This window comes from Rhipicephalus microplus, unplaced genomic scaffold, assembly GCF_043290135.1.
Source record: "Rhipicephalus microplus isolate Deutch F79 unplaced genomic scaffold, USDA_Rmic scaffold_134, whole genome shotgun sequence".
In the NCBI taxonomy this organism is placed as follows: domain Eukaryota; kingdom Metazoa; phylum Arthropoda; class Arachnida; order Ixodida; family Ixodidae; genus Rhipicephalus; species Rhipicephalus microplus.
In genome coordinates, this window is record NW_027464706.1 from 522,501 (window position 1) to 535,000 (window position 12,500).

The 12,500-nt window shown below is 60.6% G+C and overlaps 3 non-coding genes across 3 annotated transcripts in view; all 3 read left to right on the top strand.

Annotated features, from left to right (window-relative positions):
• The first annotated feature begins 7,371 nt into the window (after positions 1–7,371).
• Positions 7,372–9,186, top strand: LOC142790856 (small subunit ribosomal RNA). Its single transcript, XR_012889807.1, has one exon. It is a non-coding gene; the product is annotated as a small subunit ribosomal RNA (ribosomal RNA).
• A 1,719-nt stretch (positions 9,187–10,905) lies between these two features.
• LOC142790910 (5.8S ribosomal RNA) lies at positions 10,906–11,058 on the top strand. The gene has a single exon (XR_012889849.1). It is a non-coding gene; the product is annotated as a 5.8S ribosomal RNA (ribosomal RNA).
• A 1,154-nt stretch (positions 11,059–12,212) lies between these two features.
• LOC142790883 (large subunit ribosomal RNA) overlaps positions 12,213–12,500 on the top strand; it is a 4,028-nt gene continuing 3,740 nt past the window's right edge. The window contains exon 1 of the ribosomal RNA XR_012889833.1: positions 12,213–12,500. This exon is cut by the window's right edge and continues 3,740 nt beyond it. This is a non-coding gene — a ribosomal RNA (large subunit ribosomal RNA).

A 12,500-nucleotide genomic window follows, 5' to 3' on the forward strand; every position in this document is an offset into this window, starting at 1 on the left:
GGCGGCCCACTCACTCGATCGCCAGGTCTGTTTGCCCCGGTGGTTCCACCGCCAGGCTTAAGCGCGAACTTTTTTTGTTTGTTTTCTTTTGATTAAGCGCAAGCTTTTTTCTTTGTTTTCTTTTGATTAAGCGCGGGCTTTTTTCTTTGTTTTTTTTGCATTCGCCCCGGCAGACGCGGTTTTTGCGCCGCCCCGGCTGACGCGGTTTTTGCCGCCCCGGCTGACGCAGTTCGGACTTAGCACTTTTCGGCTGTGCCTGGCTGGCGGCCCACTCACTCGATCGCCATGTCTGTTTGCCACAGTTTTCCCGGTGGTGCCGCACCCGGGCTCGCCCCGGCTGACGCGGTTTCGTGCCGCCCCGGCAGACGCGGTTTTCGCGCCGCCCCGGCTGACGCGGTTTCGTGCCGCCCCGGCAGACGCGGTTTTTTGCCGCCCCGGCTGACGCAGTTCGGACTTGGCACTTTTTGGCTGAGCCTTGCTGGCGGCCCACTCACTCGATCGCCATGTCTGTTTGCCACAGTTTTCCCGGTGGTGCCGCACCCGGGCTCGCCCCGGCAGACGCGTTTTTTTTTTCTTTCGCCCCGGCTGACGCAGTTTTCGCGCCGCCCCGGCAGACGCGGTTTTCGCGCCGCCCCGGCAGACGCGGTTTTTTGCGCCGCCCCGGCTGACGCAGTTCGGACTTGGCACTTTTTGGCTGAGCCTGGCTGGCGGCCCACTCACTCGATCGCCATGTCTGTTTGCCACAGTTTTCCCGGTGGTGCCGCACCCGGGCTCGCCCCGGCTGACGCAGTTTTCGCGCCGCCCCGGCTGACGCGGTTTCGTGCCGCCCCGGCAGACGCGGTTTTTTGCGCCGCCCCGGCTGACGCGGTTTTTTGCCGCCCCGGCTGACGCAGTTCGGACTTGGCACTTTTCGGCTGTGCCTGGCTGGCGGCCCACTCACTCGATCGCCATGTCTGTTTGCCACAGTTTTCCCGGTGGTGCCGCACCCGGGCTCGCCCCGGCAGACGCGTTTTTTTTTTTTCTTTCGCCCCGGCTGACGCAGTTTTCGCGCCGCCCCGGCTGACGCGGTTTCGTGCCGCCCCGGCAGACGCGGTTTTTTGCGCCGCCCCGGCTGACGCGGTTTTTGCCGCCCCGGCTGACGCAGTTCGGACTTAGCACTTTTTGGCTGAGCCTGGCTGGTGGCCCACTCACTCGATCGCCATGTCTGTTAGCCACAGTTTTCCCGGTGGTGCCGCACCCGGGCTCGCCCCGGCTGACGCAGTTTTCGCGCCGCCCCGGCTGACGCGGTTTCGTGCCGCCCCGGCAGACGCGGTTTTCGCGCCGCCCCGGCTGACGCGGTTTTTGCCGCCCCGGCTGACGCAGTTCGGACTTAGCACTTTTCGGCTGTGCCTGGCTGGCGGCCCACTCACTCGATCGCCATGTCTGTTTGCCACAGTTTTCCCGGTGGTGCCGCACCCGGGCTCGCCCCGGCTGACGCAGTTTTCGCGCCGCCCCGGCTGACGCGGTTTCGTGCCGCCCCGGCAGACGCGGTTTTCGCGCCGCCCCGGCTGACGCGGTTTCGTGCCGCCCCGGCAGACGCGGTTTTTTGCCGCCCCAGCTGACGCAGTTCGGACTTAGCACTTTTTGGCTGAGCCTTGCTGGCGGCCCACTCACTCGATCGCCATGTCTGTTTGCCACAGTTTTCCCGGTGGTGCCGCACCCGGGCTCGCCCCGGCAGACGCGTTTTTTTTTTCTTTCGCCCCGGCTGACGCAGTTTTCGCGCCGCCCCGGCAGACGCGGTTTTCGCGCCGCCCCGGCAGACGCGGTTTTTTGCGCCGCCCCGGCTGACGCGGTTTTTTGCCGCCCCGGCTGACGCAGTTCGGACTTGGCACTTTTTGGCTGAGCCTGGCTGGCGGCCCACTCACTCGATCGCCATGTCTGTTTGCCACAGTTTTCCCGGTGGTGCCGCACCCGGGCTCGCCCCGGCTGACGCAGTTTTCGCGCCGCCCCGGCTGACGCGGTTTCGTGCCGCCCCGGCAGACGCGGTTTTTTGCGCCGCCCCGGCTGACGCGGTTTTTTGCCGCCCCGGCTGACACGGTTCGGACTTTGCACTTTTCGGCTGTGCCTGGCTGGCGGCCCACTCACTCGATCGCCATGTCTGTTTGCCACAGTTTTCCCGGTGGTGCCGCACCCGGGCTCGCCCCGGCAGACGCGTTTTTTTTTTTTTTTCTTTCGCCCCGGCTGACGCAGTTTTCGCGCCGCCCCGGCTGACGCGGTTTCGTGCCGCCCCGGCAGACGCGGTTTTTTGCGCCGCCCCGGCTGACGTGGTTTTTGCCGCCCCGGCTGACGCAGTTCGGACTTTGCACTTTTTGGCTGAGCCTGGCTGGCGGCCCACTCACTCGATCGCCATGTCTGTTTGCCACAGTTTTCCCGGTGGTGCCGCACCCGGGCTCGCCCCGGCAGACGCGTTTTTTTTTTTTCCTTCGCCCCGGCAGACGTGGTTCCCCCCCCCCCCCTCCGTCTTTCTTTTTGTTTTTTTTTTTCGCCGCGGCTGAAGTGGATTTTTCGGTGCCTCGACGCCCCGGTAGTCGCGGTTTTTCCGTTTCCGCACGGCCCCGGCTGACGCTGCTCGGTCACAGTCGCCTTTTGTGGTGATTGCAGACTTCTTGAGCGCGGGTGTTTTTTTTTTTGTTGTTGTTGTTGTTTTATTACGCATTCGCTCCAGCAGACGCTGTTTAGACTTTTTGTTTCCTCTTTTATCCTGCGACGAGGTGACGAGGTTTATTCGGTGCCCCGCCGCCCCGGCTGAAGTGATTTTTCCTGTCCCGTGCCGCCCCGGCTGACGCGGTTGGGACTTCGCGTTTGTTCGGCCGCCACGGGTTTTGGCGCACTCGCTCGGTTGCTTGTTGTTGCCACTTGTTGCGAACCCAGGTTTCTTGAGCGAGCGCGGGCGTTTTTTCTTCCTTTCTTTCTTTGTTCTATGTGTTAGCGAATCGGCCTTTAATATCACACGAGGACTCACAACCAACAATTTTCAGTTTGAAGTGTAAAAAATCTGCAGGTGTTGACGTAACTGACTTGCCCCGTACCCTTGAGTACATCCATGAAGTTCTCGTAGTACTACTAAATCGCATTATTCCAAGTGGAGAAATTCCCATAAACTTGCAAACCTCTACACGAAAATCGGTGCGCGTGATAAAGTTGAAAATTATCGTCCGATATCAAATGTGCCTTCTATAACACAAATTCTAGGAAAAAAAAAAAAAAAAAACACTTGTTCGCCGTTTTCTGCGCCGTGACTGGCAGCACTCCGGCGAAGCGAAACGGGGTCGATTCGAGCACGATATCGGCGTCTTTCGACGTGCTCGCCGGCGACCGTCGCACGAGTACGTCGCACGAGCGCGTCTGCCGGGGCGCCGTTTGCGAAGCCGACGCAAAAGTGGGAACCGCCGCTCGGATGATCGCCGCTTTCGGCAGAGTGAGTGTTGGCACTCCGGGGAAGCGAAACAGCGTGAATGCGCCCACGAAATCGGCGTATTTTGAAGTGCCCGCCGGCGACCGTCGCACGAGTACGGTAAACCGCGTCAGCCGGGGCGTAGTTCGGGACGCCGACGAAAAAGTGGGAAGCGCAACTCGGATCTTCGCCGTTTTTGCAGGAGTGAGTGGCGGCCCTCCTGCGAGACCAAGAAGCATCGATTCGTGCACGAATTCGGCGCCTTTCGACGTGATCGCCGGCGACCGTCGCTCGAGTAGGGCAAACCGCGTCTGCCGGGGCGGGCTTCGGGACGCCGATGCGAAAGTGGGAAACGCTGCTCGGATGTTCGCCGTTTTTGGCCGAGTGAGTGCTGGCACACGGGCGAAGCCAAACGGGGCCGATTACGGCACGATATCGGCGTCTTTCGACGTGCCCGCCGGCGACCGTCGCACGAGTACGGTAAACCGCGTCAGCCCGGGCGGAGTTCGGGACGCCGATGCGAAAGTGGGAAGCGCCGCTCGGATCTTCGCCGTTTTTGCAGGAGTGAGTGGCGGCCCTCCTGCGAGACCAAGAAGCATCGACTCGCGCACGATATCGTTGTCTTTCGACGTGCCCGCCGGCCACCGCCGCACGAGTACGGCAAACCGCGTATGCCGGGGCGGGGTTGGCGACGCCGACGCAAAAGTGGGAACCGCCACTAGGATGTTCGCCGTTTTTGGCAGAGTGAGTGCTGGCACTCCGGCGAAGCGAAAGAGCGCGAATGCGCCCACGAAAGTGGCGTGTTTGGACGTGCTTGACGACGACCACCGCAGGAAAACGAAAAACCACGTCAGCCGGGGCGAGCGACCCATGGCGGTCTGGGTGCTTATCGCTGCTATTATAGGGGCACCCCGGCAGACGCAAAAAAAAAAAAAAAAATTTTTTTCGACATTCTTTTTTGCTCGTCGACCTCGGGTGACCCAGGTCGCAGTGGGAGCCGCGCACGAAAGCGGCGTCGCGAGACGGCTTCGCGGTCGCTAGTCGCACGAGCTCGGCAACCGCGTCTGCCGGGGCGGAGTTCGGGACGCCGACGGCTAAGTGGGAACCGCCGCTCGGATGTTCGCCGTTTGTGGCCGAGTGAGTGCTGGCACTCCGGCGAAGCCAAACGGGGCCGATTCCGGCACGATATCGGCGTCTTTCTACGTGCTCGCCGGCGACCGTCGCACGAGTACGGCAAAGTGCGTCTGCCGGGGCGGGGTTTGCGACGCGTACGCAATAGTGAGAACCGTCGCTCGGATGTTCGTCGTCTTTCGCCGAGCCAGTGCTGGCAATCCGGCGAAGCCGAACGGAGCCGATTCGGGCACGATATCGGCGTCTTTCCACGTGCTCGCCGGCGACCGTCGCACGAGTACGGTAAACCGCGTCAGCCGGGGCGGAGTTCGGGACGCCGATGCGAAAGTGGGAAGCGCCGCTCGGATCTTCGCCGTTTTTGGAGGAGTCAGTGGCGGCACTCCGGTGAAGCCAAGGTGCGCCAATTCGCGCACGATATCGGCGTCTTTCGACGTGCCCGCCGGCCACCGTCGCACGAGTACGGCAAACCTCGTCTGCCGGGGCGGGGTTTGCGACGCCGACGCAAAAGTGGGAACCGCCGCTCGGATGTTCGCCGTTTTTGGCAGAGTGAGTGCTGGCACTCCGGCGAAGCGAAAGAGCGCGAATGCGCCCACGAAAGTGGCGTGTTTGGACGTGCTTGACGACGACCACCGCAGGAAAACGAAAAACCACGTCAGCCGGGGCGAGCGACCCATGGCGGTCTGGGTGCTTATCGCTGCTATTATAGGGGCACCCCGGCAGACGCAAAAAAAAAAAAAAATTTTTTTCGACATTCTTTTTTGCTCGTCGACCTCGGGTGACCCAGGTCGCAGTGGGAGCCGCGCACGAAAGCGGCGTCGCGAGACGGCTTCGCGGTCGCTAGTCGCACGAGCTCGGCAACCGCGTCTGCCGGGGCGGAGTTCGGGACGCCGACGGCTAAGTGGGAACCGCCGCTCGGATGTTCGCCGTTTGTGGCCGAGTGAGTGCTGGCACTCCGGCGAAGCCAAACGGGGCCGATTCCGGCACGATATCGGCGTCTTTCTACGTGCTCGCCGGCGACCGTCGCACGAGTACGGCAAAGTGCGTCTGCCGGGGCGGGGTTTGCGACGCGTACGCAATAGTGAGAACCGTCGCTCGGATGTTCGTCGTCTTTCGCCGAGCCAGTGCTGGCACTCCGGCGAAGCCGAACGGAGCCGATTCGGGCACGATATCGGCGTCTTTCCACGTGCTCGCCGGCGACCGTCGCACGAGTACGGTAAACCGCGTCAGCCGGGGCGGAGTTCGGGACGCCGATGCGAAAGTGGGAAGCGCCGCTCGGATCTTCGCCGTTTTTGGAGGAGTCAGTGGCGGCACTCCGGTGAAGCCAAGGTGCGCCAATTCGCGCACGATATCGGCGTCTTTCGACGTGCCCGCCGGCCACCGTCGCACGAGTACGGCAAACCTCGTCTGCCGGGGCGGGGTTTGCGACGCCGACGCAAAAGTGGGAACCGCCGCTCGGATGTTCGCCGTTTTTGGCAGAGTGAGTGCTGGCACTCCGGCGAAGCGAAAGAGCGTGAATGCGCCCACGAAAGTAGCGTATTTGGACGTGCTTGACGGCGACCGCCGCAGGAGTACGAAAAACCACGTCAGCCGGGGCGAGCGACCCACGGCGGTCTGGGTGCTTATCGCTGCTATTATAGGGGCACCCCGGCAGACGCAGAAAGAAAAAAAAAAATGGGGACATGGCGTGCGTCACCGTGCGGCTTCGCAGCGTTGCCGAAGTCGCCGAGCCCTTCGACTGAGCCGAACGGCGGACAGGGAACGTTGGTCGGCCGTTCTAACCTGTCGGTGCCACGCCGAGACGTCGTTAAGGAAAACCGCGTCGTGGGCCTCTACGACGCCGTCGAGTCGTTGTACGTTTGGTGTCCAGCGTGTCGGCGGCGAGTAGCGGACACGTCGTTCACGACTTCGGTCTTTCGCAGTCGACGCGAACTTGCGGAGAGTCGTGGTGCCTCACGTTTTCGGCAGAAACCGCGGCGGAATTTTCCCGTGCGTGCGCGCACGACCTCGGTGCTGTGCCGTCAGCGTAGTGTTGCACAAACTCGTGGCCTACCCAAGGTGCGGTACGTTTGCGGCCGTATCCTCGGTGGGAATTTCGTGAGTAGGGTCGCAAATTCTACGACCTCGGCGGGTTTGAGAGCGACGTAGACTTGTGGCACGCTCAACATGCCACACGTTTCGGGGCACACCCGCGGTGAAATTTTCTCGAGTACGCTCGTATTAGGGCCCAAGGAGGTCTGGGTACTTATCGCTGCTATTATGTGGGGGTTCTCGTGAGCGGCGTACGCGAAAGCGACCGGGTGTCTGATATGCGGCGGGCTTCGGCCTCGTCAAGCGTGTCCTCGGGTCTGCTCCAGGGGAATCCACGGCAGTCGTCTGCAGCCTCATCCGCTTGATGCGTTAGGGGCTGGTTGTCGGACGGTGCCGTTTTACCACGATATCGAGGTGTGTTCCGTGTCGTCCTCGGGCGATTCAGATGCGAAAGCGCCGAAGACGCGGGCGTGACCCGTCGTCTGGCGGCTTTGCAGTCTCGGCTCCGTTGCTAGTTCCGGCCGGTCCACCGACAGTGCAGCGGGCTTGGGCAACCCGCACGGCGCGACCGAGTCGATGCAACGAAAAAGAGCGAGCATGAACGTGCTTCTTGCCGCACGGCTCCCACTCGTCTTTCGGGAAGGTTGTGCCGTAGCGAGCTCGAACGCCGTCATCTCGGAGTGCAAAATAAGCGTGTTGGGGCGCCTGAAGGTGGCCTCCGCCGCACACAGACTGCGTCCGGCCCGCCGAGGGCGAGGACGGACGCGCAGTCGAACGATTACCTGGTTGATCCTGCCAGTAATCATATGCTTGTCTCAAAGATTAAGCCATGCATGTCTAAGTACATGCCGAAATAAGGCGAAACCGCGAATGGCTCATTAAATCAGTTATGGTTCCTTAGATCGTTTCTTCCTACTTGGATAACTGTGGCAATTCTAGAGCTAATACATGCAGTGAGCCTGGAGCCCTTTGGGTAACGGGTGCTTTTATTAGACCAAGATCGATCGGGTTTCGGCCCGTATTGTGTGGTGACTCTGGATAACTTTGTGCTGATCGCATGGCCACGAGCCGGCGACGTTTCTTTCAAGTGTCTGCCTTATCAACTTTCGATGGTAGGTTACTTGCTTACCATGGTTGTTACGGGTAACGGAGAATCAGGGTTCGATTCCGGAGAGGGAGCCTGAGAAACGGCTACCACATCCAAGGAAGGCAGCAGGCGCGCAAATTACCCACTCCCGGCACGGGGAGGTAGTGACGAAAAATAACAATACGGGACTCTTTTGAGGCCCCGTAATTGAAATGAGTACACTCTAAATCCTTTAACGAGGATCAATTGGAGGGCAAGTCTGGTGCCAGCAGCCGCGGTAATTCCAGCTCCAATAGCGTATACTAAAGCTGCTGCGGTTAAAAAGCTCGTAGTTGGATCTCAGTTCCAGACGAGTAGTGCATCTACCCGATGCGACGGCTCGGACTGAACATCATGCCGGTTCTTTCTTGGTGCACTTCATTGTGTGCCTCGAGATGGCCGGTGCTTTTACTTTGAAAAAATTAGAGTGCTCAACGCAGGCGAGTCGCCTGAATAAACTTGCATGGAATAATAGAACAAGACCTCGTTTCTGTTCTGTTGGTTTTTGGAATACGAGGTAATGATTAAGAGGGACGGACGGGGGCATTCGTATTGCGGCGCTAGAGGTGAAATTCTTGGACCGTCGCAAGACGAACTACTGCGAAAGCATTTGCCAAGAATGTTTTCATTGATCAAGAACGAAAGTCAGAGGTTCGAAGGCGATCAGATACCGCCCTAGTTCTGACCATAAACGATGCCAACCAGCGATCCGCCTGAGTTACTCAAATGACTCGGCGGGCAGCTTCCGGGAAACCAAAGTATTTGGGTTCCGGGGGAAGTATGGTTGCAAAGCTGAAACTTAAAGGAATTGACGGAAGGGCACCACCAGGAGTGGAGCCTGCGGCTTAATTTGACTCAACACGGGAAAACTTACCCGGCCCGGACACTGGGAGGATTGACAGATTGAGAGCTCTTTCTTGATTCGGTGGATGGTGGTGCATGGCCGTTCTTAGTCGGTGGAGCGATTTGTCTGGTTAATTCCGATAACGAACGAGACTCTAGCCTATTAAATAGGTGCGGGGTTCCCAGCACCTTACAACCTTCTTAGAGGGACAAGCGGCTCCTAGCCGCACGAAACAGAGCAATAACAGGTCTGTGATGCCCTTAGATGTCCGGGGCCGCACGCGCGCTACACTGAAGGAAGCAGCGTGTCTTTATCCCTGTCTGAAAAGACTGGGTAACCCGTGGAACTTCTTTCGTGATTGGGATAGGGGCTTGCAATTGTTCCCCTTGAACGAGGAATTCCCAGTAAGCGCGAGTCATAAGCTCGCGTTGATTACGTCCCTGCCCTTTGTACACACCGCCCGTCGCTACTACCGATTGAATGATTTAGTGAGGTCTTCGGACCGATGTCCGGCGCGGCCTTTCGGTTGCGCCGGTCTGTTGGAAAGATGACCAAACTTGATCATTTAGAGGAAGTAAAAGTCGTAACAAGGTTTCCGTAGGTGAACCTGCGGAAGGATCATTAACGGATTGTGAAGGGTGAGCGCCTCAGCTGCGTCTGCGCCCGACACTTTCTGCCGCTGACCCCGTTTGGACGCGGGGTCGGCTTTTCCCCACGGGGCTGCCTGAATGTGGAGCGGCACCCCGTGACAAATTGTTGCGCCCAGCGGACGCCAACACCGCGACCTTGGACGGTCGGCCAGGTGGCGGACGCGGGTACAAACGGCGCAACGCACTCATAGGTCGGCTTTCGACCCGCCACTGCACCGTGGCTCGAAGCGCTCGAAATGCGCGACCCGACCGCTGCGGGACCGCCTAGTACTGTAAACAGGAGCGGCGGAGCGCGAACGGCGAGTCGTGGTTACGTCGGTAGAAGGCGAGGCTGCGCGTTCCCGAAACGCCAGCCGAGTGCCCTCCCGACCGTTCGAGCGTGCAAGAACGAGACCCGACAATCGCGCGGCGACTGCCAAGTACGAGAGGAACGGCACAAGCGTCGGCGGTCGGTCAAGGAACTGGCGATGTGACGGGTCCGCTGTGCACCAGTGCATACCGTCCCGCCGTCCGCGGCAAGCGCCTCCGCGTCCTCGGGTGACGGAGGCTGCCGGTCGGTTCTTGCAGGCGAGGGATCTCGCTGGCACCGGTTCGCGTTGACGCGCGGCCGGTCATGGCACGGCGATGCGACGGCCGAGGTGCGCAGTACTCGATGGAGGAACCGCACGCTCCGATGACCGTCCCGCCCTCCGCGGCGTATGCGTACCGACCGTAATGGTTGCAGCAGCGCCGGCCGGCTTTTGAATTCGCCACACGAAACACGGTGCGAGATCGCGGTTAGGGGAGCGTCGACGTTGCCAGGCGTTTTGCTTGCTGCCGAGGGAAAGGCGGCACGGCCACGTCGCGCTCGTCGCGATTAGCGGGTCTGCGCGCTTTGGGAAGGTGCCGCAACGACTTGCCGAAAGAGGAAGCACGGAAGAACGAGGGACTTGGACGTCCCGACAATTGAACGCACTTGCGGCCAGGCCCTTGCTGGCTTCGTTCTTCCGCCTCGAGTAGGCTCGTACGCGGCTCCGGCGCCGAAAGTGGTCCTTGGCACCGACTTCGGTGGACGTGGGAAGTGCCGCGCAAGTACGGCGCGCCTGGCTCCACCTGTTGGCTAAAGTAGGCAGCCGGATCGGCATTTTGGTGTGCGGTGGCAAACCGTGGATGCGAAAAAAGCTTGTGCGATTTCGTGGAACAAAAAGCGGGGGTCCCCCTTTTTATGCGGAGGAGACCGACCCGCCCGCCGTGGTGAACCGCGACGCCACGGTAAAAACGGGAGAGGCTTGTCGATGGGACCGTGCATCCCGCGCTCCACGGAGGCCGGGAGGCGGCCGCCCGAGGAAATGTGTAGCCGTCGAGGCCCGCATCTGCGTGCACTCTTATCCAAATGGGTGTACCGCAGGCATTTTCTGGTTAGGCGGGCCAATGAGAGCGAGCACACAACGATACCTACGGGTCCGGCTTGGAGAACCGGCTTCGACGCCTCCCGAGTATTTATAGAGGGGTGGACCACGAAAGCACTCGCAAGTAGCGGAAGCGAAACGCCGTCCGAAACACACCGTTTGCTCGATTTGCGGCAGCCGAAAAAGGCGCGGCAGAGTTTTGGAGTCCAAGCGTGCGCTGAAAAGCGCCCTTCTTGGCCACTGTTTGGCCGAGTGCCAGAAACGTTTGGTTTTGACTGTACGGAATTGAACAAACACTTTTTCACGACTCTAAGCGGTGGATCACTCGGTTCTCGGGTCGATGAAGAACGCAGCCAGCTGCGAGACTTGGTGTGAATTGCAGGACACACTGAGCACTGATTCTTTGAACGCACATTGCGGCCTTGGGTCTTCCCTTGGCTTCGTCTGTCTGAGGGTCGGATCACATATCAAGAGAGCCTTCGGCGCACAAGGGAACGTGAGCCGTCGACTCGTTTTGACCGCGTCGGCAACACGGACAGCACGCTGAACACCTCACAGCGAGCGCCAACAGCGGCCACTCAAGGGCGAGACGGTGGCGACCGTCGTGCCAGAGCCCAACCGAAACGGGGGCGACCGACTGCATTGAGGATGTGGCACCTCGTTGAGACCGTTGCAGGACTTCGAGTCGGAAGGAAGCCTGCAGGGAAAGTGCGGTCGAGGTTGCGTACTCCTCTCTGCGACCGGGCGCGCAAGAGCTGCGAGAGCCACGGACGCGCAACTTTAACGCACGGTAAACACGAGGAGCGAAAGCCGGCCAGCAAAGCTTCTCCAGCCGTGCGCAAAGTGCGCGAGATCGCAGCCTTGCGTTGCGCTTGTTGCCCTCGAAGTAAGCAGGGTGTCCCGTAGACCGGGCGCTCGAACACGCTGCGGGGCCGTGCCTCCTCCAGGCTTTGCCGCGCGAACAGGGAACGTTCGCGCGCAAAGCGCAGGGAGGTGAGGAGGCTGCGCCCGACGTTTGCGGTTCGCTGCGTACGCGGTTGATGCGGAGAGCACGGCGCGACGACTTGCCGCGAAGCGGAAAAAGTCTCCCGCACGAGTTGGCGAAACGTTGGCGAAGCTTAAGGCGTTCTCGTCGTAGTCCGCCGTCGGTCTAAGTGCTTCGCAGTTCCCGTCCCGTTCAAAAAACTGGGCCACTCCAGTTGGGGCGGGGGCGACGCTACACGAGACGATGCCTCTCGCCAGGCTGCGTGGCTGCCCTTGCGGCGGCGGCGACTGGCCTCGGCGGTGTTTGGGCTTTCGACACGGTCGTTTATCACGCAACTGCTCGGACGACGCACGCGCGCAGCGGAATGCCGCTTGCCAGCCTTGTGAAGATGTGACCCTGTACAGGGTTGCGGGCGCACTTGGTAGGGCGTCGTACTCGGTTCGCGATGGGTTTACGAACGTGTCCCGTCACTTCCACGTCACACCGGTTGTGCGCCGCACGCGTGCAGCGGGGAAGCCGATTGCCAGCCTTGTGAAGAAGTGGCCCTGTACAGGGTTGCGGGCGCACTTGGTAGGGCGAGCGCACGCGGTCGTGCAGGAAGTTGATGGAAGCGAATGTATCCGCTGTCGACCTCAGATCAGGCGAGACAACCCGCTGAATTTAAGCATATCACTAAGCGGAGGAAAAGAAACCAACAGGGATTCCCCGAGTAGCTGCGAGCGAAACGGGACCGAGCCCAGCACCGAATCCCCCGTCCTTGCAGGCGGTCGGGAAATGTGGTGTATGGGAGGCGACGTTCTCGGGTGTTTGCGACGGTGCAAGTCCCCCTGACAGGGGCTTGTCCCAGAGTGGGTGCCAGGCCCGTCTCCGCCGTTGCGCGCCCGGGATGGAGCCTCCCGTGAGTCGGGTTGCTTG